The 25924-nt window shown below is 39.2% G+C and overlaps 1 long non-coding RNA gene across 1 annotated transcript; it reads right to left on the reverse strand.

Annotated features, from left to right (window-relative positions):
* Window positions 1–6352: 6352 nt before the first annotated feature.
* Window positions 6353–19211, reverse strand: LOC125328759. Its single transcript, XR_007204850.1, has 3 exons — window positions 19045–19211; window positions 9014–9143; window positions 6353–8823 (listed from the first exon to the last, which is right to left on the reverse strand). It is a non-coding gene; the product is annotated as an uncharacterized LOC125328759 (long non-coding RNA).
* Between the last annotated feature and the right edge of the window lie 6713 nt (window positions 19212–25924).

Raw genomic sequence — 25924 nt, forward strand, 5'->3', positions numbered from 1 at the left:
TGCATAAATAGAAAAAAATACAAGCTAAGTGGAAGTGCTGGTGGTAGCACCCTAAGCGAAGGAAGGAGAGATTTGTTTCTGTATGTTTGGAACAAACAAACAATGCCAGTTCTGCACATCTTCATTCTTGATCTCACTTTCCTGAGATTCTTTTCTAGGGGATACTTGGCCAAGCATGCAATTGTATAGATTCGTTTTCACTAGGCATACTGTATCTGGAATGAACATCTCTGGCAATAGACTAGAATTTAATGGAAATGGATTTAAGGAATGCTTAATGTCATATAAGTAACATCACTGCAAGCCCTCATTAATCTAAGTTCCCAGATGACAGCCATATAGAAATTAATATAGAACTCGAACTGCAGAATTAATTCAGGACAAGCTTACATTTTTTTCACCAGAGAATGAGAAATAAGAATACCTGGATTATAATGAACTGATGTCAGAGTTGTTGGTTACTTGCAGGTAGATAAAGCAAAACTAACATAACCTTGCTTCTTAAAAGTGCTGCTGAGCACATCCCAAAAAGGAAAGCACAACTCTAAGGGGTTTTGTGCCAGGCTGAGCCCTGCAGGGCTGTGGAGTCTGAAGCCAGGATGAAGACTAGATTTCAGAGAAATATGTTGTTTTATCTCCTGGCCACTTGAAAAGTTGAATTCATGGAGTATAGAGGCAGGTGGGTTTATCTGAGAATACAAAACCTGTGCTAGCCAAGGAGGTCTAGGGAACACAGCACAAGCCATCTTCATGCACTCTTGTCCCAGAGTGGGGCTGAAGATTTCGGTTTACTGTGCACATGCTCAAAATAACTTTGTTGAAAGTAACTCAGAATCAGGTTTTAAATAAATAAATGAGCAAGTCACTGGTGGCCAAAGATGACTTTCTGTAGGTGGAAATTGAATAATTGTTGGCATTTTCTGTCAAAAACTTTACAAAGACTCATCAAAGAGATCACTTTGTTCTAGCACTTAACAGAAGGATGAGAGAAGAAAGACAGGATTTCAGCATATCGTGACAGAGCTCAGCAGGAATGTCTACAGAAAGAGCTACAAAGCATATATCATTTGAAGCAGTGAACTTTAATAGAAATTTCATTTTACACATGAATGTACCCTGTGTGATAATCTCCAGTCTGTTTATTCATCAGCTGGAAATCAGGATATGAATGTGAAGGTGACAGGAACAGTGAGTTTTATGTTCCTAAATTATTAGAAAAGGTATTAACCTTTTAATGGTTCTTTGTTCAAACCCAACTCTCTCAGTGTAAAGTAAACCAATCTCTTTTATTTTCTCTGTGATATTAAGCATGAAAGGAAATCCTAGTTCATAGTCGGAGAAATAGTGAGTAGGAAAGATTTTATACCGTTTACATCAGTTACGGAGTCATCTAAGTGACACATAAACAGCAGGATCATCAATGTAGCAAAACAAACCCACATACAGTGATTGAAAATTTAGCCCAAAGGCCTTTCTATTGGTCCTGATCCAGAGAAACATCTTCCAAAAGCATCTTTTTTCAAAGTATCTGGGATAGCCTAATTCCATTCGTAAGTAAATGTATTGTGAATTTTTTTAATGTGATTTACTAGGGGGTTGGACAGACTCAGAGAACTGGTACTGGATGTTATGGAGAAAAACTGTGAATTTCTTTTAAATGAAGGACAAAGCAATGATTTGTCATTCCTTCTGATTTCAGTTTTCTGGGCTGTGAACCACAGGTAGTTTAAAAACAGAAAATGTGTAAAAATGTGCATAATCCACATCAGATCATTTATTTTTCAGTACTTCATTTTAAATCAAATTCTAAATAGAAAACAGGTAAATAGCCCTTGAAAATTATTTCTAAGGGCTACATAACATCTAAATACGAGATTTCCACTACCCAGAGAAATAACCTAGCAGGCATAGGAAGGGATTTTTTTCCTGTGATCTACAAGCATTTAACAGGAATAATACATTTCTTCCTGTGTGTTATTTATCCAGACAAAGAATTAAATAGATTATCCACCCAGGGCTTTTCCTGCAGCTTGTGTTTTCACTGGACTAGTAACATAAAAATTAAGACTCATATCCTTGTATTGCTTGGACTCAATGACCTTAAGGATCTTTTGCAATCTATATGATTCTGTAATTCTGTCTCCTTTATGGTTAGGTCTCAGCATTTTCTTCCAGACTGTGGATATTTAAAAAGCTTTGAAGATGTGTGTGCCTTGTTTGTGGTGATGCACTGACTGTACAGCAGGGCTGAGACCAAAATTTACTGGGATGCCTCTGCACTTTCCAGCCTTACAAGCAAGCTTCTCATTGCAACTAACCTGACTCCAGTGCACTTCACACAAAATTTCAGCTGCCCAGGTCATAGGTTATGGTCACTGACATCTGAACAGAATCAAAGCAGCCTTTCCATTTTTCCCTGTGTGATTAATGAAAGTACAGGCCCCTCATCCAGCTCTCACACAACACTCGCAAAGGGAAATGGCATAACAAGATTTTCCTATAGTGCAGAAAGACCTTGTCTCTTTTACTCTTTTAGATATTAATTAACATTTCTTCTCTTAAAAACTGCTCTGTAGATCTTTGGAGTAGCAAAGGATGTCACATTATGTATCAGTTGCTATGGTAACTAATCCTTTCTAAAGGGAAGAAACAGAACAAATTTGTAGGACTTCATATCTTACTATGAACAAAGGTTGTCACTAAATAGTCTTTATTTTGCAACCCATTGCTTTCTTTTGTTTTACTCTTGTTTATAAATGATCACAACTGATTTAGTTAGATTTAGACTGTGAATTCTTTTTCTTACAGTCTGAATATTCTGAGCTTCCTGTTTTCATGGAGTGGCAGAAAAACAACTTCATTCCAGATCTTGGATTGTTTTTTAAAAAAATTTATTTGTGTGAAGGTATAATATCACTGAGCACTCTTTAAGAAACATACTTTGGGTTGGAAATGGCTATATTTCCCAGAAAAATTACATGTAGTGAAGAACTTCTGGCAAATGTTAACATATTTCTCTATTTCTGTTTCTCTGTCCTGAACCAGAGAGGTTCAACAGGACTGGAAAGGTCCTTCATGTCTCAGTTACTCTGATCTCACTGCAAGCCTCCATATTGCAGTGGAATGTCAATCTACTCCTTTTGCAATTAGTTTCTGAGATATCTTTTACAGGCCTTCCGAAATTCTTTTTTCAAAGAAAAGTACAAGCATCAATTTCCTAAAAGAGACATTTCCTTCTACCTGATCTCCATCAGTCAGTAGCCTCCAGGACTTTTGCTCAGAGAGGTGGTAGTAATAGTCTTGATAAAAATACAAAGACAAAAAGATTACTACTTTGTGGGTGTATCTTTATCCCAGTGTGAGACAAACCGAGCAGTTTGGAAGTGCTGCTCTCGAGACCTTCTGACAGCAGAGCTACTGCAAGGAGCACCTCCAAGCCCAAAGATAGCACAAATACTCTAACAGAGACAGGGCCAGTCCCAAGGGTGAGAGATGAGAAAATGTGGTGATGGTGGGTAGGAATGAAGAGAATACCTTACTAAAAAATCTCCCTAAATCATCTCAAAAGATTTCTCATTTGCTTTTCTCAGCCCTTCCTTTCTCTCTTTTCATCACTGCTGTACTCCATGACAAGACAAGAATCGTGAAGGAAACAACCTAATTCAAAGAGCTGTGTAACAAAAATACACTTCATATTGTTCAGACACACAGGAGAAAAAGCAAACACTTCAGCAATTTTATTAATTTGCTTTCTTATCAATGTACTGGCAAAGAAAGCTTGTACTTTGCCAGGCTTAAAAACACAGAATAAAGTAGTTTCTGCACTCTGCAGCCATTTAATAAGTGGCTCCACTTGGCATAGCAATGGATTTACTTTATCAGATTTACCAAATTACTCCTCTGCCTTCAGCAGTCACGGATGGGAGGGAAATGTAGCTCAGCTGTAGGAATACTTTCTTTCAAATGGTAGCAAGTCAGAATTAGTACGTTGCAAGGGACAGGAAATTCCTTAACCCTTCTAGTTGCTGACCCTGAGAACTGGAAACAAGCACAGAAAAATGAGGACCTAAAGAATTCTGTGGAATGCATCATTAAATTTCTAGATTTAGAACAAATTATTGAACAAATAAGTGTTTATTTCAGAGAACACTTCTATGATCATGACTTCTTTTCCAGTATCTATATCAAGAGCTAGATGAAATAATTTTTCCCTTAGCTAGGATCCTCCATATCTCAAGAGACACTGCAATGGAGATCAGATTTCTCTAGAGAGGCTCTAATTCTTCCTTATGGAAGAGAAAAAAAATATAATAAGAAGTATTATTTTTTAATGTTTGAAAGCTGCAGTGTCAGCAGAGCAGCTGCAAGGGGAAAAGAAAACCAGGTAGAAACTAGCCTTGAAGTGTGTTTGACAGGAAATCACCTAAAAGCTGTAGATCACTGAGAAAGTGGCACAGACAGACCTTAAGGGAAAGGGGAGAGCTGCAAAACTTCTAGAAGTTTTGAGGGTTATTTGAGACCAGCTAATTACACAGCTGAGGGAGCTGAGCTCAGGCAAGGCAGGGGACAGGAACAGAGCAGCTTGATCTAGGTCACAGAACTGCCACGGCTCAGGTTTTTCTGTCTGAGGAGCTTTTATAGCTCCCATCTGCATATTATCTAAGAGCCTTACACTGCTTTAATGGGTTTATTCTCAAAATGAACCTGTGAGGCAGGAAAGCACTAATTTTGTCATTTTACTGATAGTACACTAAAACTGGAGACTCTGGGGAAGATCCTTAGTTGGCACAAATTGTCAAAGCTCTGTAAAAACCAAGAGTGTCCACTGACTGTCCAGTAAGGGGAGTGGAACTTAGATTATTTAAACCACCTGAGGTTTTTTCAAGATCACATAGGATCATGACAGTATTAGGAAATGAAACCAGTATTCTGAGGAACACCAACAACTGGCCCATCATTTTGTTTTGCATGTCTGATACGGCCATATGTGACTGAAGAAGAAACCTGAGCCTCAGGACTGTAAAATGCATGAGGGAGCAGGTGCACAGATTTAATTTACTTGGGCTATGACACCTTTTTCTGGTCCTTTCTAATTCTTTAACAGTTGTTGGGTCTGCTGGTTTGTTTGGGGTTTTTTTTTTGTGTGTGAGTTTTTTGGGGGGACTTGTTATTCTACCAGCAGCAGAAAGTACCAGAACTCAGGGGAAGATGCTTGTTTCTCATGGAAATGAAGTTGGGAGATAAGTATAGAGAATTGAGACTTTTTTTCCAAAATTAATAGTTCTTTTAAAAGTACTTTCACTGGCTTTATAGCAGTTTGAATTTCACAGTTGTGAAACATATAAAATATTTTGTATATTTTTTATACTTCAGCAGCAAGAGAATAAAACTAAACAATTCCCTTCCTGTGAGTTGCTGTGCATATCAACTGCTATTCTGTGATCCATCTTATCTGTTAATGGTAGCATCAACATCTGGCAGCCTTGAAAAACATCCATTACTTTTGAATTTTTCAGATCGAAAACTTGAAACAATGAGCAGGGATGACAGATGTCAGTCACTGCCTCTGACAGGTCAAATGCAAATTTTTGCTTGAATGGTTCAGATGTTGCAGCATTTAAAGCAAAACAAGAATTATTACTACAGTATAAAATGAATTAAGGTGCACACACTAAATGCCAAAGACAGATATATATATCCCAATAATATAAAATTACTGCCAGTCAAACAAAATACCAACTAGGGGCAGCACAGGGAGTGTATGGCTGTCTGACAAGGCAGAAGAAGATTTGTGCTCTTCATTGGAAACACTTTTACAGCAGTCAAAAGACAAATCTTGAACTTGACAAAGAAGGTCTGCTCTGACTTTGATCCTATCAATCAAGAGTCCAGTAGGTCCTAACTCAAATAAGCTATATCTTAGTTTCAACTTTGGACAAATATAAAGTCTTTTTCCTTCTACCATTCTGAAGAATAATAGATTTACTACTTTTTTTTAGGCCTATAAGAAATGATCTTTGGAAAGTTACTGATAGTTTCAGTGTTATTGACAACTGCCTCTCCAGAAAAATACCAAGGTGACAAATGCATTTGAAAATGACTATTTTTAATATTGGATGGTGTGGCAGAAAACTAATTAAAAATGTCGTTTATGTTTTATTTGTGCTAGGAATACACTGCCAGCACCTCACTAATATAGCACAATAGGCCAGATAAATTCTGCTCTCACACTGCAGAGAATCCACAGTAAGTTCACCTGAAATGAAAGCTACAGCAGGAGAAAGCCAAAGTTGTGCAATCCATTGGTAAGCTGTCTCTCTGCCCACAAGGACTGTCCTTTCTGGCAAACAGGTTTGAGTCTAAATCTCCATCTCTTATTCTTTCATACTCAAGACAAGATTTAGAAAGCAGGAAACAGACATGGGATAAAAATACATCAGAAATAGGCAAGGCAAGCTGGGAGGAACAAAGGGCGAGAAAAATATAAGAAATTTTTCTACAACATTCATTCCAGCTTCTCTGTCATCAACTTTATTTCAGTCCCTCTTTACTTTTGTATCATACCTTTATTCTGTTGGTTATCATATTTATCTGAATGGGGTCATTTAGAAAGTGTCAGGCTCCACACCTCAATTGCAAATCCCAGGAGCAGAAATCTGTAGACAGGTTTGGAGTGTATAATACCTCTATATATGAAGTATAGATAACATATCTCCTAGTTCTTGATAAATAAACCCCAGAAAATTACTGCTCTGGAGTTCTCTTGCTTAAGCAATACAAAAGTCAGCATTATTTTAACAAGAAAGAAAAAGAGAATGCACAAATCAATTTCTTAGACTCAGCATTAAGGACAAAAACAAGTAGGAATCTTTTCTGAGGCCAGTTCAGAAGCCTCCTCCAAAACTTGGAAAAACAGTCACACACATTAATGACAGTTTAAGGCTTTTTTCCTCTTTAATTTCTTGCAGAGTTTAATAACAAGGCAATTCCTTGTAACAGGAGCAACCAATGGACTTGGAAAAACAGATAAGCCTTCTGTCACAAACCTTTTTCATGTCTCTTCTGCTGCTTAAACCCACAGAACTTGTCTTGTTTACATCTATTAAGCACCTTTGTTGCAGCCACAGTAGTGCCACTTTTCCTTCCCTTAAATCACAATCTCTATTCAGCACCAGTATGGATCCTGAATCCTGCAAACAGCACAAATCCTATGAATCCTGATTCTTGCTCCCTAATGTGAAGTACCTCATCACCACCATCAGACAGATTTCTGCACACTATTTACCCGCAGCAGAAGAGGAGGTGCTAATAAGTTAAACGGTACCCTTGAGTTGAAACACAACTAAGCCCATAGGGTTTTGCTACCCCAGCCAGCTTTCCAGGATTATTTTGATAAGTATGCTTTGGTCCTTGTGGCCAGACAAGCTGGGATTTCACTTGTTGCCTTTTTTATTCCCTTTTTCCTTTTTTTTTGTCTCCACCATCTGTTTTGTAAATCCTTGAATTGATAATGTAAAGGTCATTGTTTCAGCATACAGGGATTTCATTAATAAGGCAGAAGTTGGCAAGAATTAAATGAATATACACATATTAATAAATGTATACATGCGTGCACTGCCAAAAGTGGTTTGGACCACATAACTTTAAAGTATTTGATAAATGGCTGGGAGGGTTCTCAGAGGAAAGTTTTGAATGACTGACTCTAAAGAAGAGCTTCTGCTCAGATCCTGGGGTCCTGGTATGGATTCTTCCCATTTAAAACAGACACAATTAAGCACATTCCTGGGCGGTTTTTTGTGTGTGTACATCTGCATAGGAAAGACTGTTGCAACACTGTATCAACAATATAGAGCAAATGTCCACCTGAGATGCTACAGGAGAGGAATGGGATCTTAAAATTAAAACCTGAAACAAAACAGACCTCGCTCTGGCTCGGAGAGACTCGTAGTCACCAGCACTGGGTGCTGGGATGCCCAAGAACTCTGTCCAGCTGTCAGGGCAGGGGTGATCACACAGTCCAGCTGGTGGCCAGGCATCCCAGTGCTCCCGTGCACAGACGTAAGACCCAGATTCTGTTGAGAGGACAGGCAGGACAAGCGATGGCCGCTGTCAAATCCCTGCCACATCTCTGTAGCCCTTGGTATGCTGCAACAATGTTCAGGTTTGGGATTTGTGTTTCCGAGAGCTTCTGGAGCAGACAGTGAGGAGTGTCTCCATCCTGTCCCACCTCTGGAATCTTTGGGAGTCATCACAGTCCTTTGCCTCCAAGCCAGGTGCCTTATGAGACTGTGAGGGGATGTGCTGGCATTCTGAAGGTGTGAGTTAACACTGACCCTGGTGGGTTAACAGCAGCCATTCTGAGAGCCTCTTTCCTGCTGTTTGTCTCTCTGGTGCTTCCACAGCCAGACCTTGCCACCAGTTCCCCATTCACACTGTCCCCAGCTTTCTGTTACAGTGCCCTGCCCCTGTCCTTTTGAGTGTGGCATGTACTGCAGCTGGGGGGAGCCGTCTAATGCTTGGAGCCAAGGATTACTCAAGGCAATGCTTTGCAAGATACGAACTTCAGTGAAGGGTTGCTCATCCAGATCCTTGGGGTGTAAAACAAGATGGCAAGGCAATCCTGCAGTGCTTACAGGATATAATGAAGCAGAGATCTGCACAGCTGGGATTTCACTAGCCAGCCAGATGGAGGTGAAATTCTCCTCTGTGATTTCAGGAAGAATCTCACAAGATATTACTTTTGGCAGTATTGAACAGTGGCTACTAACATCCAATTTCTTTTTGCTTCATTCCTTTGGAATTTCAGCAGCATCACTGTCCTTTCTGGAAGAGAGCCAAGGGAATCAAGGCACTGACATTCAAAGGTGGACACAGCAGAGCAGGACCTCTGCTTGGGCGTCAGGACAGAAGACTCTGAACTGCTGGTGTCATTTAACCAATTCTAAGACCAGGAAAAAGGAATATAGACATTTGTGACTGTCATACCATAAGTATGTGTATAAAATAGACTTACAAGGCTGTGAGTTCCCTGCTTGATGATTCCCTTGGGTTTAGAATGGCAAAGGGGGCACAGACATTCTCGATAATTCCCTTGAGTTCCTTGTGCTAGGTTAATGTCTTCCTTCCTCCACTCAAAAAATAGTCTGAAACCAAGTCAAATGAAAGAAAAGTTACATGGCATATCACATTCAGTAACTGATTTTAACAATTGTTTTTGAAATGTGATTATTTTAGAACTGAAAAAGCAACCTTTTTTCTATTGTATTGTGGTCATTACTTCTGGGCCTTTATCATTGCCTTAACTGGATAATTGAAAAGTTAACTTTTAAACAGCATTTGCAATGTCAAAACTCTAGGTAGATATTTCAATAAGGATTGATGGGTTTTTGTTTTACCAGCTTTACAGAATGCATGCACCATGCTACATGAAAATAAGGTCACATTTTATGATCCCCTACTCTGACACCTGAAAATAGCTAAGAATCTGTCAGAAGCTCAAGTGTTTCCAGTCACTGACTTTCCTACCATAGATAAAAGGCCAGGATGGGTTTTAGAAAGACTTTCTTTCCATAATATATGGCATATTCCATCTAAATTAGGAACAGGACTTACAGGAGAAACATAGGGTAAAAAATCTCGAAGATCTCAATTAATAACATAAAATCCTAGGCACACTTAATGAATATTCAAACATTTTCTATGCAACACAGCAGACTATGCATTTTTCTTGAGCAGGGATTTCCCTCCTCAGCCTCATTCTCTGTTTGCAGGTCAGACAAGTTAATGCATCCCCACATTAGCTCTGTGCAGCTCCCGCTGAGGGAAGGGCCCCCGTGGCACCATGGCTGTCCGTCACACTGAAGTGATTAGACAAAATCTCGAGTCCCCTGGCAGTGATGAGGCTCTGCCAGCCTGGTCCAGCTCCCCACTGACTGTTCCAGCCAAAGCTGGGAATCCAGGATGTGCTGTCATCCCTGACAGCATCCATCAGGTGCCGCCTGCCAGCTCAGAGCAGTTCTGACCCCAACACTGAGCCAGCCTCTCCAGCTTCCCCTGTCACAGCTGATTGCATATGGGGACAACAGTAGGATCAAAGGATTGGCCTCTCAAAAGTGATTTTTTTTCCTCTCTGCCTTTGCTATTCAGTATTCCTGAAATAATTTTCAAAAGCACTAACATCAGTCTTTTCCAACACAATAAAAAGCTCACAGTCCCAAATTCAGTTATGAAGACATGTAGTCATTAAAATAAAGTGCTCCAGACAGTAACCCCAGTTCCAGCTGGGGAGGTCTGAGGTTATGAATTCTGATCTGTCAGCGATAAACAGGCAGTCAGATATTCACACATAAGAACAATTCTCTCTGGTATCAGTGTGAAGCATATTGTGGGCAAAGGGCAACGTTTAACTTTTTTTGGTAACTCTTCACAGTCAGTATCATGCCTCTGAACTCTTAGAAACTTCAGCTTAAGCAGAGTCCATAGGAGACACTGAAGTTTTGGAATGGGAAAGTGTGGAAGGTATCTTTTCAGCTTTATACCGGCTAGTGCTTGTATTTCAATGCCTTAGAAAGCCTCGAGCAGCCTTGAGAGGTAGCAAGGGCGATCTAGCACTTTAGTAGCTCTAAAATCGGTACCTGTATCAGCTGCAAAGCAAATACCATCAGCAGAAGCAAAGAGGGAGAAATATAGCTCCCTGCCCGCTCAATTCCCTGCAGTTAGAAGCTTTCAAATGAGACAGACAACCAGAGATGTTCACAGCAAGATAGCTGAGCTGAGAGAGAGCGGAGCCTCCCCTCGACCATCTTTATTAGGAGAAGGGGAAAGGGGAGGACTGGGGGCGGACCCGGGGTGAGCGGCCAATCAGACACTGCTAAAGAGTTTGAGTTACATTTGGTTTTGCCCGCGCTTGGAACAAAGGAGCTCGGAGCACATGTCTTTGGGAGGGGGGAGGGGAAGCTCGGAACAGGCAGCAACAGGAAAGAGCAATGCAATCTGATGCAATCTTTGAGATACTTTGAAACTATAAGTACCAGAAAGGTATTTTTTTCTCCTTTTATCATTGCCCATCACAACTACTGCTGTTGCCATGCAAAAGCCTTTTTAATTTTTTTCTTTTTTCTTTGGCAGCAGAAGACTCTTTATGAGTCAGCAGCAGTTTATTGCTTTTATGTCTCAAGAATTTTTGGGACAGGCCCTCAAATTAGATTGGGTCTTCACTCATGACAGTCAGAGAGAATACACTAATTTCACTGACTGCAGACTGGTGAAGAGCACATCTTCATTTCCCACTATTTTTTTTGCCCCCCAACATATTGGTAAAGCACATTCAAAAAATTTTGCTAAACTTCCGAAGAGTGGCAGGCAGTCCCAATAACATCACTGATTTTATTTGCCCTTCTGCATCTTTATCCATGTCTTTGAGAACTGACAGAGAACGTAAGGCTGTAAAAAAGTGTTTGCTCTCTTATCATAAATGTGATAATCTCTCCTACATTCACTCAATAGGTAGAATTTTAAAGATGAGATAAACAGATCTAACACCCCACAGGACACATGATCTGGAAGTACATAACAGTAACAAATATTAATATGAGCAGAGGAGAAACCAAAAAGCTTCAGTAGAGACATATCCTGCTGTTTTCCACTACACCTGAAAGGTGTGAGTTACAACTCCATAGAGAGAAAAACAGTTTTCCCCACGAGGTTCAATGTACTAGTGAGGGATACTTGTGGGACCTCCAGAAATACATACAATTTAAATACACAGGGACAATACAAACCAACATAAGGTCTTTCCCATTCATAGTCCAATAAAACCATCCAAAACTGTCAATAGTACAAAGGCAGAGCAGAGACAAGACCACAACTGTACACAAGATAATCTTTGCTTTCCTACCATGATTTAAACAGAAAAATAATACTGAAATAAATATTTTTAAAAAAATACCCAAACCACATTGTGGGCTGTCTGTATTCCTTCTAGTTACTTTAACATACAAAAAACCTGTGAACAAACAACATTGTTTGGGTTAGAGCAGTGCAAAAGGGAAGAGTGGGTAATCAGAACACTTACTGGAGAAGACTACTGAATGATTAATGATTAAACTTCAAACAGCAAATAGGTAAGGCACAACATGCAGCATTACTGGATTTATAAAATGCAGATACACAGTGGTCATGGTCTGCCCACAGATACACAGCCCAGATCATGGCTGCTTAAATGCCATGGAAGTCCAGACCAGAGCCAGATTAAAAGGAAATCTTTTCCAGACTTGCTGCAGCCATGAATACTCATGGATCAGTCATCCTGAATATGAAGTTGGGTAAAATAAAGGTAAAACTAACCTGGACTTCAAATACAACCAATCATTAGATAACGGACTGAATTTATGGAAAATTTCTCCCTGGAGCTCATGAGGATTTGGGCTCTGGTGTCACGTTGTAACCAAGGTTACAATAATGTATTTAAACAGAGAAATATTCCATACAAGCTGAAATAATATTTAATTTGGCAGATTGACTGCACACTCGAATTTTGAATTTGCACCAGACATCTAAAGATTGTTGGGCTGGCTGCAAAAGTCAGATGAAACTGTCATTTAGCCCAGTATTTGGCATTTAACAATTCAGCAACTCACAGAGGCCCAGAAGTATTTTAGCCTTGACAGAGCAATACCTTCCCTGCCTCTAAGCTTCCAGCAGTTCCCAAACTGACAGTTGCTTCAATGGTATCACAATTATCCAACTCTCCATCACTTATTTAATCATTTGGAACCGATCAAAACTTGTGGCATCTGAAAAAAATCAGTGGGTGTGAGTTTCTCAGCTTAATTATGCATATAACAAAAAAGTTGCCTTCATTCAATATCAGCTGTCCTCCTGATCATTTCATTTCATGTGCCTTATTTTATGTCCTTTGGATCATGAATAATCATTCCCTCAACACTTGCCCTGTGCCATTCAGGATGGTATAGACCTCTATAATAACCATTTGCACTAATTTGATTTCTAAGCTATAGAGTCTTCGTTATTTCACTTCCTCGGCATACAGAAGGTATTCTGTACCACTAATTATTGTCTGTGTCCTTCTAGGTTATTATATCCTTTTCTAGAGTGAGGTGAGCAGACTTGTAGAATAAATTGAAATGTCAGATCCCCAAAACCACATGGAGCTGTATAGTGATGCTTCATCTCTTCTTTTTCAGTATTTTCTAACACCTTCACTGTCCTGCCCACTAACTAAGACCAAGATAACATTTACAGGAAACTACAGATAAGTTTATAATTCTCTTTCAATAATGGCATATTTAGAACTACCATGATATATATGAAGGTTTTTTGTTTATTTGTTTGTTTGCTTTCCCCTGTGTGCATGGGTTTTTATTGATCAATATTGAATTTCAGCTGCTCCTTGCTTGGCACTGTGAGATGGTAGAACAATGGTCTATGCCATCCTCAGTTTTGATACTCTCCATCATCAGAAAGCTTTCTATTCATCTCTTTTCCATCACCCATAAATATGTTAAATAGCAATCATTCTAGCATCTAATTTCATTGCAAAAATAGATCATTTCTTCTGACTGTTTTCTAACTTTAAAGTAGCTATCAGTTTCTGAGAACGCAGCTTCTTTTGTCTTGTGACAGGTTAGTTTCTTTTACAGCCATTGGCAAGATCCTTCTCAGACCCTTCAGCATGTTTCAGGGATGGAAAATGCAGCTGGTGCAGAGCAGAGCTATGGAATTAATGAAGAGATATAAATGCTTGTAACACTATAGTGGGGGTCAAAATATATAAGGATCATGCTAAAAGATGAGCTTATTGCAATTAAGCATACCTTCTTATTGAAAAAAGTCTTGTAAAAGTGATTACTTAATCTGAAAGAAGCTGTGCTGAAAATTGAAACATGATTTAGACTTGAAATAGAGTGCAATATTTTTAAATGTTGAAGGAAATCAATCATTCAAACAAATAACCAGCAGCAGTGGTGCATTCTATAAAAGTATCTTTCCATTAAAATTATTTCTTGCAAGTTCTATGTTTTCTATTATGAAGAAAATTAGATTAGTCTGTTTTAATGGTCTTTTATGAGTTGAAGCGAGAGTCTACTTAATGATGTGCTGCTTTATTAATTCCTTTATTGGTCCAGTTCCTGGAAAATGTACCAACAATCCACTTTTGTACCGAGCAGCCTGGAAATCTTACACAGATATTAGTTTATTAAAAATAGCAGTTAACAGTTTTCTCTCTCTAATCTCAGCTGAAGAAATGTGCTCTATTAAGAAGCATTCCCACTGCGGTATTTACAAACTCTGTGCCACTCTGTTACACTGTTCTTATGTGAACACTAAGGCTTGGAATATTTAACTGTTACCAAATCTCCTCCTGGATCCTTTGGAGCTGACACCCATAGGCAAAGTCAGTAGCTGGCCACTTCCTGATTTAAATTTCAAGCTAAAGCACCATAGAGATCCTCTGATGGATATGGAATACAACAGCTGCTTAAAGGAGCAATAGATGTCTGCTCTCATCTCCTTGAGCGATGCTGATATAATGCCTTTATTCTCAAATTGCTGTGAGAATCTCCCACGTGGCCAAGGCAGCCAGCACAGGCAATGAGAGGGTTTACTGCTTTCAGCCTCACGATTATACAATTATCTCTCTCTGATATACTGTTCCAGAATCATCTGAGCTGACAGCCATAAGTCTGTTCAATGCTTGACCAATTTATGTAATATTTCTTCCTGTAATCAAATGTCATATTTCTGATCTAGCCAACTTGGTCTTATATTGAGACCACTGGCTCCAGCTTTTCCACGAGCCATGTGATCTCAGTGTGCACAGAGAGAGATTGTCCTTGCTCTGAGCTCCATAAACAAAGAGCAAATGTATTTATTTGGAGGGCATTGGCTACACTTTTTTTCCCTGCATTCCTGAAATACGTGCCCAAGCACATCTCAAGCGATGCCTGTAGTCTGTAGTTTGCTGCCTACACTGCTGACAGTTTAGACATCAAATAACGATGTGTAAAAGGTGTGCTGATCACTGCAGACCTGGTTATCTTACATTTCCAGAGATGTGCAGCAGACTCACAGGCATCCACCGCCACTCAACAGCTCATTAATCAGCAGCCTGCTGCTCTTGTGTCTGTGCTACTCCACACTGTCAGGAGCTGTGTTTACATGAGAGCTCTCAGTGAAGCTGTTCCTACGAACGATACAAATACCTGTCTGGCTCCTTTCCTGACTGTAGAATGTGCTCATTGACAAGAGCCCACATAGAACTCTCTGGATAAATGGATGCCATTTCCCTCAAAACAAAAAAAAAAAGTTGTGCGTGGAAAAGAACATAAACAGATCCTTCTCACCAGTTCACTTGGAGTTCAGCATGAGCACTCCAAAAGAAGGAGAAAAAATACAGAGGGGACATTTCCAATGTTTCCTAAGATATATTCTTTCTTTTCTCTTTTTCCCAAACAAGAAGAAAAAGAACTTCTACTTATATTCAGAAAAAAGGTAAGCAGTCCAAGATCAAGGGTAAACTCAGTTAAACAGAGGGACCAGAAAATTTGCTTCTAAATTGGGCAATAATGAATGTGTACTTCTCACGACCTAGCTTTGAAAAATAGGTAAGTTACCTGCTGGCTGTTTGGGGAGCACTGTCTGGGACTTGCTTCTGCAGGCTACAACTCGGGAAGAACAAAATGAGGAATGGGAGGCTTTGCCAGGAATGTATGGAGGCAATATAAATGGGACTACAAAGCAAACACTCATGGAAAAAGAGGAAAGGGTGGGGAAGTATGATTTGCTCGACAAAGACTTAGTTATGATCCAAGGATTTAGCCTGTTATGTTTATTGAAAACATTGTTCTCCATGAGGAATTTTTGTTAATGAAGCATAGGCACAATGCTGAACTGAATTATGAACTGAAGAAACAGTAGTTAGCTCTAACTGAATGCAAGGAACAAGATCAGACAGACCATCCATGAGCACAGAATAGGGATCTCTTATTAAAATTTCTCTGCCAAATTTCTTTTGGATATCTTATATTTTGGTGTTTCCTGCTACGATTTGCCATTCTTAAAATAGTTGTTTAAGAAAAAACCCAAAACACCTTTTTCCATAGAAAGCATCCAGAACAGTCTTTGTCCATACCTTCAAGAATGCTCATACTGTGGGGTTATAAATCAGGGTACTACTAACTCAAGAACTCTGGAAAAACCCCACATTATGGTGAGAATGAAAAATCACAGAATGAAGAGTTTGTCAGCCACCATGCAGGACCTTCCTGAGAACGTGGGTCTGTTCCCAAACAACAGCACAGGGGCCAGCAAGATTACTTTCAGGAAAACAGCTACCCCACATGGAACACCTGACCTGCTGTTAACACTTCCACTCAACGTTCTGATAAATTCTTGAGGAAAAGGCCTTCCATTATACCCAGTGCATTTGTGTGCATCAGACACCGTGCCATTGACTGATTTGCAGAAATTAGTCTCATTGGGGAAAGCTTCTGGTGTATCATCTGTTTCAAGAGAAAGAAGATGTAGGATGTGGTGGGATGATGGAACAGTTGTGAAGATGTAGGAATCTCACTGTGAAAACTGCTGTTGACCAAGCAATGTGACAGGGAGCCATATCCAGCCTGATGGGATTTTTTAACAGCACCCATCTAGTTTGCACACTTGATTTCATATTTCAGTTAAAAATAAAAAAGGTATCTTCTATTTTAGAGGTGGAAGAAAAGCAATTATTATCTTGCCTCGCTAAATCTCCCAGTGGATATATGAAAATACTTCAGTGGGTGATAGTTCATTTGTTAAATGTGGCACAGACAGGATGGTATCCAAAGGAAATAAATTATTTCATTCTGGTAATTTTTGAATGCATTATTTGTGGGACATCTGTGCTCAGAAATCTTAATTTAAGTCAAAGGTCTGCCATTTCAGATGCTGCAAAGTAGTACCAATAACAACCAAAACAAAAAAAAAGGCTGACAAACTTTTAGGATTCTTGTATGTTATGCAAGTTTTCAGACTAGTAACGGAAAACACTGGATTAACTCTCAGAGTAAATGGACAGAACTATTAGCTCTTATTCAAATTCGGTCAATGGATTATGATTTTCTTTCACAATTACTATCTGATTGTTTTTCTGAGACATTTTAATCTCTTTCTTTCACTTCTTAGTTTAGATCATCGGCAGCTTTATCACTCTGTTCCTGCTGATGAAATAAGAATTAACACTATCTTTGGATGCTTGATGTTAAATTAACATTTCCAATGTACTCCTGCAGGAAACACCAACAAAATATCGCAATCTGATTACCCAGCTAACTGCTTCCTTCTCATTTGTCCTTTTGACTAGTAACCAAAGCACTTTTTGGACTGTTTATCTTGTATTTCCTACAAATGAATGAGTAGCCTCAGTATTTTCTTTCCTCTTTGGTCAATAACAACGAGACACACAAAGCCCACCAGATAATCCTGTGCATTTGCCTACATCCACAAGAAAAAATCCTCCAAAAATCCTGAGAGCCATTTCCAAGCTTGTGCCTCGCAATTCTGTCCTCCTTGCAGGAAAACTTCTCCTCAATTCTACCTTCTTATAATCTTTCCACAGTTATGTATGGACACGCAGAACACACAAAAAAGAGCATTTACTTTTTAAACAGTTGCATATATAGCACCTCTGAGGTTTTTAGTTATAACCAGATGCTCTCTTCAGTCTGAAGTCCAGCCATGACAAACCCCAGTTACGGGGGAAGTGAGGGAAGGGGTTTAAGCAGCTCATCACACTGGCTATTATTATCTGGAGAGTGTAAATTCCATGTTAAGAAAAGGAGTCACAAGGAAGGAACAAGCAGTGATGTAGCTGAGGGCAAGAGAAATTCAACTGCTTCCCAGCTCAGGAGGGAATATCACCTTTATCCTGTCTTGTCTGCTATGCCAGATTGGCTAATTTAGTGTTCCACTGCCCTGCTTTTAGGAGATGCAAAGGCCACACAAATTCAACATGGATTGCTGAAACAGAACATCTATTTTTTGACAAACTACTCAAAAGATCATAATTCCAAGAGGAAATTTTAAACTAAGAATGGAGTCTGTCCTGAATATTATTGCCCAAAATGTGAACTAATGACTGTATTTGGAACACAACTCTACAAAGGACATCAATTTGTCTGGCACTGATGAGAGGGAAACAAGAGCCTCAATTTCCCTTGGTAGCATCCCAAAGTGTAAATGTCCTGGTAGGTCCCGACCTCTGCAATCGAGCTCTGCAACACCTTTGAGGTGATTATCAAAGATAAATATTAGTCAGGTAATATCTGGCAAGGCAGTGGCCTGGTTTTAACATGGTACACAAAATTCAGCGTGGACATGTACCACATATTTTCTCGGGATAGCATTAAGCAAACAAAAGAATACTAAATAGAAATATTTTTGGTTTTAAGCATTTAAATTCATTGTTGGGTAATGTGATGCAGCCATGTCGTGGCACATATGCCTCAAACAAAAAGCTCAAATCCCTCAAAAAGGCAGAGGATTGCAGAGCATCCCAAATTATCATCCCATGACTCTCAGTGCAAAGTGTTATAACAGAATATGCAGTTTAGGCAGCAGAATGCTATTTTCAGCAGGCTTGATCAAAAGTCATGAAGCTTAATTTCAACATGAAACATCATCTGTCAGTTCAAAAAAGAGAATGAATGATAATCTTTGTTTAAAAAGTGCCAAGGAGTGATTCAACATTCATCAACTCCCTCCATTCTCATTAGTGAAATCTAAATATCCAATTTAGCAACCTTTCACTTTCGTTTTTAGATGATGGTGTGTTACCAAACTCATTTTATAGAGAATAATTGGTATAATACTCCCCTTCTTTCTGTGAAATCCTGAGACGTTTCATGAAATAATTTCCATTTCATCTGGAAAAATTTCCCTTCTCCAATACCTATGAATCAACCCAATTGTCAGCCTGTTTGAGAAATTACTGTCTAGTGCAAATCATCTCTTAGATGCTTTCATTACTTCTGAAGGCCTTACCTCCTGATGGATGGAGTGTAATTGAGCACAGATGCTATTTGCCATGAATAGGCAATCCAAACTTCCAAACAATTGCACAGCGTTGAGTTCCTCCGAGTGCACAAATAAGCTTCTTATTGTTTTTAATTTTATCCACTGGGCTTGAAAATCGCAGCCACATGAAAACATTACCTGAATTAGAAAAGCAGAGAAAGCACTGAATGTCCTGGAACTGCAAAGACGCGATGGTCTTGATCTTACCTGCTTTGAAAAGGTAAGAACTCCTGTAGAGTTCATTGGGGTTTGGAATGGACCTTCTGTGAGGTACAGAAACAAGATCCACTTTGTGTACACTCAGCATGAGTTCTCTAAACAGAGACTAATTAAAATTTTGACATTTTAGAGTAGTAGTTGATATTTAAACAGAAATATTTCCAGAGATCATTGCACTTGATATTGAACAATGCAATTACTGACATCAGAAATATGTCATTTCCATTGAGTGGATTAGTGTTCTCAGAGCGATGCACAAGGCATATCAGCAGTACTAATGAGCAAAGGAAAAACCGAACCACGTATGAAAATTCTGTAAATATCAAATACATTCAAAAGGATGACCTTTTATGGGCATCCAATAACTTAGATACTTATTCTAAGTTAATCTGAAACAGCAAGAAATCAAATTTGGAAGGAAGCAAGCCTGAGGGCAGGATTCTTCTTGGCATTTCAGAATTCAGTTTTTTCCTTCTCCTAGAGAACAGAGAGTGCTCTCTATTTAATTTGCATCCCACCAGAAATTTCCTGCGTATTTCAGTTGAGGTAGGAGCCTCAAAGAACTTACTGTTTTGATTTCCAGCTCTGCTGTTTTGAGCATTCTTATAAGGAATTACTTGTGGAAAATATGTGTTTCATTGAAGTCAGTGGATTTGTACAGATATCATACAACAATTTCACAAGTGTAGCACTCCTTGCAAGGGCATTGGTGGGATAAAGATGCGTTAAACTGACAAATTGCCTCAGAGATGTTCAGTTTCTGACACCCACACATCTTGGATCTTGCTACAAATCTTTAAAATAAATAATGTTGAAGCACTTAATTCATTAATTAATTCCTTTCTTCTAGACACTGCAGTGAGAAATCAAATAGAAAACCAGGACCTGCTAATTGGCTAATACTTGTTAAAATATTGTTACTAATCTACTTTTTTTTTTTTGTCTTAACTTGAATGTGTCAGAAGAATTTCAAATGGACTATGAATACTCATCCCAGGATTACAAATTTAATTGAGCTGACCATTTGAATTTGCAATTAAAAAGCCTCTGCACAAACCCAAAGGATATTTAGAGGTTTTTTTCAAGTTTCAGGTTTCCTCCTCTGTGACCTGAGAATACAAATCCCAACCCTGAGCTTCTCTTCTGTAACTTGCCCACAGAATCAGAGTCAAGCCACACTGGTACCTTATATGTGCCTCCTATAGGAAAAATCACACAGGAAAAAAAGGAAAAAGGAAATTACATAGCATGAGTAAACAATGCCTGTCTATTCAGAACAAGAGTTTTTAGCTGTTTTTTGCTTTTGCTATTTCTCTTTTGAAAAGGGAAAGAAGAAAAATGTAACTGGCAAGGCTGTGTATAAATCACTGTAAAGAAGTATGGCAACATTTGGAATATATACACTTTGCAGTTTTAACGTATTCTGCGTATTTTACATACAGACAAATAACTTTTTTAAACATAATATTGGATTAAAATCTAGACAGCAAACTTCTGAAACTACCATTTTTTATCCCATTTTTTGTCCTTTAAAAAAAGGTCACATGATGAGTGAACGAAAATTAATACACAACGAAACAACAGTACTTTATCAGGTAAGAAATATAACCATGTCATTAACTCTGCTTCTGTCTCTCCCCAAACTCAACACCGGCTCTTAGATTCTACTTGAGATAATTTTTGCAACCCTTCTCCTTCTCCTTTTTCATGTGACAAACATTTGACAGTATGTGACCGTACTCTAGCTATCAGGCAGAAGTCTTGTTCCTCGGGAGACTGACAGCAAGTCACATCATTGGAAAGCAATCTGTCTGGTCAGGCAAGTATTTTCTCAGGGATTTTTTCGCAAATTCTATCAGAAGCATGCATTCAAAACTGCCTGTTAATGTAGGCAGTTATTCATGTTTGGGGAAAAAACCGACAAAACCTCCATGACTGAATGCTGCAGTATTGTGCAATAACCTTTTAACAAGGCACATTTATCATGCAACAGCTTAATATTTAGATATGGTGCTAAGCACATTTCTGCATGGACATTTTTTTCATTCCAAGTTCATCTCCAAACATCATACTTGGATTTGCACACTTTTATAAATCTGTTCGCTCTGACTTTATCCCAACTGATAACTAGGATTAAGTCATTTAAGCATGACTGGTAAGTCACAATTCAGGAGCACTGGTTCCTCCCTAATCAAAGTCACGAGGCAACAGAGATGCTTGGAGGGCTCAGGCATGTCTGGAAGTACCTTTTGTTCTTTAAAACACCCTGAAGTTAACCAGAGTGACTGCGGCCTTAGCTATCGTACTGTATCTCAGTACCAGCATTAAAGGTATATTCCTTCTGTCATTTCCAAATGTTCCTATGTGAAGTGCCAATCTTTTATTGCCACAAAATGTACACACTGCCACATTTTTTGGAAGCATGGGGATGCTGTTCAGTGGGCCACAAGCTCTTAGAGTCAGATTTTTAAAGGCACAGACACAAGTTTGAGTTTTAAGACTTCCTTAACTTCCTGTAACACTTTCTTTAGCAACAGAAGGTAAGAGCTCAGGCACCTCTTTGCATCTGTAAACAAAATTAGAAGTGCTGCAGAGGCCTTAAAGCAGAATGGTTAACAACAGCACTGTAAGCACTGAATGACTTAAGATTTGCACCCACATAGCAAGAACAGCTCAAAGGAATGAAAATACAGTAATATAACAGAATGGGCCCTGGTTCCTAATGTGTGCTTCTGTCACAGGAGAGTTAACATCTAATCAGTTAGTTAAATTAAAATGTCTCAGAATCAAATATAACTAAATGCCTCAAGCAAGGGTATTTAGCCAGAAAATGGTAAAATACACATCAAAGAATATTTCTAGCTAAAGGGTATGGATTCAAGGCCCTAAAGGTGAAAAAAAGCTCTGAGCATTTTAGGTTTCAAAGCTGAAACACACAGAGGAGCTGGTACATGCCAGATGCTAAAGGGGTGTAAGGTTGTCTCTTGCCTGTAGCAGAGGAATGATGGATGCAGGTACAGAAGCTTCTGCTACTGTGTGATTAGGCTACATGTGGAAAGCAATAGGTGGATGAATTGAGAAGAATTTGTAAATTCAGTACTGACTCACTGATTATGTCCTGTCTTCCTTCTGGTAAACCTGACACCCCAAAAGCAAAAATAAAAAAACTCTCTAGGAAAAGTACAAAATCACTAGGAAAATTCAATCTCAGTTCCTTACAAAGCACACACATCAAGAACTCTTGGATGTGTATTCAGCTCTTCTGAAGTAGGGCTGAGGGCATAATGTGAATGTCAGGAGTCACACCAGAAATCAGAACTGTTTATTACCTCAGAGGAAACTGATTGAGATAAGCAGTCCATAAAAAGACAGCTTGGTTTTACCTGTGCAAATTTACTGCATACTAGCAAGCTAGGTTAGAGACGAACTGAAGAAAATGGAGTACCTGTAAGGAAAGTGCTGTATTATCACTAGACTGTCATTAAGCTCTGGGATTTTTTTATACAGCCATGGAAAACATCCCTATCCAGGCTGTTCCAGTGAGGATTGACAATGGTCTCAACCAGAAGTGATGTTGAGTATTTGCCATCATTATAGGTGGCACTGCGAAAACTGAAGGCAGGTAGGACTCAGTGTCGGGAAACAGTGGGTGCTGCTTTGGGACTAAAGCACAGAGTTAGGCTACAGGACCAAGGAAAAGACAAAACTTTTTTCCATGAAAGACAAGCTCATGATATCTGAATGAATCTCAATCACATGGAACATAGCTTGGCATATATAAATCTGGGAAAAGCATGAATCTTGTCTTGTTCATCCTGTGTAGCTTGCAGAGTTTTGTAGTATAATATGAAAAATAGCAAAAAATGGGTATGTTCTCACCTCTCTATCTTCTTTTCTGTCTCAAAGGCAGCAGCATGTGCTGTGAGCTCCTGGGGCGAGGGCAGGAGCAGCGGAGCAGAGCTGTGACACCAACAGGGGCTGTGGGGCACTGCAGTCATCTTTAACTCTCCGGACAAGATGAGTTATCTGCACTTCAGCCACGTGATTGTGAAAGCCACAGCTGATAAGTGTACAGAGCTGGAGAAAGCATGTGCAGTGTTAGATATGGCAGGTTTTAATCCTGGTGACTCTTTGTTCTCATGAATGCCTGAATTTTGCCACGAGATAGACTCTGCATGTCTGTATTAGCAGCAGCTGCATGTTCCAGGGGCTTAGAAGGACATAGGAAAACCTTGACAACCAACCAATCTCCAACAGAGAGCTCAGACAAATCTTTCTTAAATATGGTCTTCTGGAGGACCAGTGACAGGCCCTACCCAGACTCTAAAGCTCCCCTGAAATAAGAATGGAACAAAATATTATCAAACATCCCTGTTCCAGATCCTACATTTTTTAAGAGAGAGGTGAATAAATAGTTAAAAACAGTCTGGACAAGTCAATTCCTTTTTTAGATGCTGTCTAACTCCATGAGCTCTGTCAAGAGCAGACCTTCATCAGTTTTGAGTGAAAAAGATGACAAGAACTCATTCAGATTTAATCTTAAGCTAAGATGGTGAAAGAACAGTAAAATAAGCTTTTCAAAATTAGTTTGTGTATATCATTCCAAAGAAAGAGTTAAGCCAGAAGAACCTGACCTGTATCAGTTGTTTCATGAGCTATGTGCTCTCTCCAGCAGGACGTATATCATTCTGGAGGAAGCTGGACCCTTGTTATTCAAAAAGCATTACACTAGTGTTTGAACTCTAAGGAAATGTCAGGACAGGGTTGGCTTATGAAGTGACATGGAGCTCAAGAGTCCTTTACTTTTACTAATGATGTTCTGAAGGAAGTCAGGAGGATTTCAGCCTTCTGGCAACACCAAACACTAGGAGAATCTATAGAGCTGAGAGACTCGGAGAGTAAAAGGTAATGTAAAAGAAAGCAACCCTTGCCATCTGAAATTAAAAAAAAAAAAGAAGCTTCATAAACATATTTTTGTTCATAAACTAGGAATAAGAAAGGGATCAACGGGGAGTCAGCCAGTTGCCCGATGAGATAAAGGATAGAGCTGCTTTCTTCCCTGTCTCTTGTTTCCTGTCTGTTCTGTGGAACTTTCCCTTCATCCTCTTTGTTGTATGACTAATATAAAGCTGCATGTTTCCTGCAGTAACTAAGTAGATTAGTTTCTTGTGAACAGAGCAGCTGCTTTAAAAAGGCCCTGTATCACTCCTGAAAACAGGAGTTAGGCACCTAAGTAACTTCCTAATCTCTGTTGAGAATTTCACCCTTAGCATACCACACGCTTCTCTTCCCCATCTGCAGACTGGAGATAAGAGCTTTTGAATGTGGCTGCTGCTGTCATCTTGGGAATAAGGGAGGTAAAGGGAAAAAAACACCCACAGCAACAGTGAGCACTCAAGCTGCTATAATGGCAGTGCTGCACTGATAGCATCCTCTTTCGTACACTGTGGAAAAATGTTACTGCTCATCTTATCAACTCAAGTACACTGATTCTCACCAATGCACTGCTTGACCTCCTGTGGCTTGTTTCAACCTTATGAAAACCTATATATCAAATCATACAAATTAACTGGTGCATATTCCTGCTCCTATCAGGCTTCCTGTATGCCAATGAAAATGAGAATATACTCAAATGGAAAAACAGGCAACCCTGTATTCAACAGGATCCCTTACAAGGCAGTCTAAGAGAGCTGAGGTCCAAGTTCAGTTCCCTGCTAAGCAGAGCTGATGTTGACTGCTATGTTTACCTTTCAAACTGCCTCTATCTATGCAAAGGAAAACAAAAGCAACAGGCTAAAATGTTATGCTGAACCTGAAAGTAAGAGTTACTGTCATGTGCTGAATGAAAAACGGAGTCAGTTCTAATTTGGGATAAACTACTGTAAAGGTAGCATTTAGAACTTATGAGCATTTTCTGATCAGTTGTGGTTACTTCAAATTATGCTGAAAGATTTCTTTTGTCTGCTGCTATCAAAAAACAGTGAAAACTGAACCTCAAGGGCTTGGAGGTCTCAATTGTGAGGTGGGCCTTGTGATCTTATGTTGATGCACAAGTAAAACATTTCATTGTGAAATCTGAAAATACGCTTGGTTTTATAGATTTCAAAGTCTATTCCTTAACCCTTAATTGTTAAAACCAAAATAATTTAAAGTGCCATTTTCTTTTAAACTAAATTTTTAATGGGCTTTGTGCAGCAAGAAAAGATAAGAGTGCCATGGTGTTTCATGTCTAACACTAGATCTACTGGATGAGAACCCCCACTGGAATGGAAGAATTTGGCATGTGTTCCTTGCTCTCAATTTCACAACACCTCAAGTAAAAGTTCTGTCCCTAAGTCCTCTAGTTGTAAAAAAGATTTTCTACATCTTCACTGTGCCAATGAGGAAACCCCTGTTTATGAGGTTTTGAATATTTATCTGAAATATAAGTGACCAGCAGATGGATGACCACATCATCCATGGCATCCCCTCAGATTTTTCCCCTTCATCCTGATTTGGAGAAGGCAACTCTGTTGCCTACATAGAACTGTCCTTATGCGTTTTTACAAGTCCCATGAGGGCACATCAAGCAGCAAACATCAAGCTGCTGATACTTCCTTAAGTGTTTGCACACTTCTTGGCCACACCA

The sequence above is a fragment of the Corvus hawaiiensis genome, chromosome 7 (assembly GCF_020740725.1).
Source record: "Corvus hawaiiensis isolate bCorHaw1 chromosome 7, bCorHaw1.pri.cur, whole genome shotgun sequence".
Lineage (NCBI taxonomy): Eukaryota > Metazoa > Chordata > Aves > Passeriformes > Corvidae > Corvus > Corvus hawaiiensis.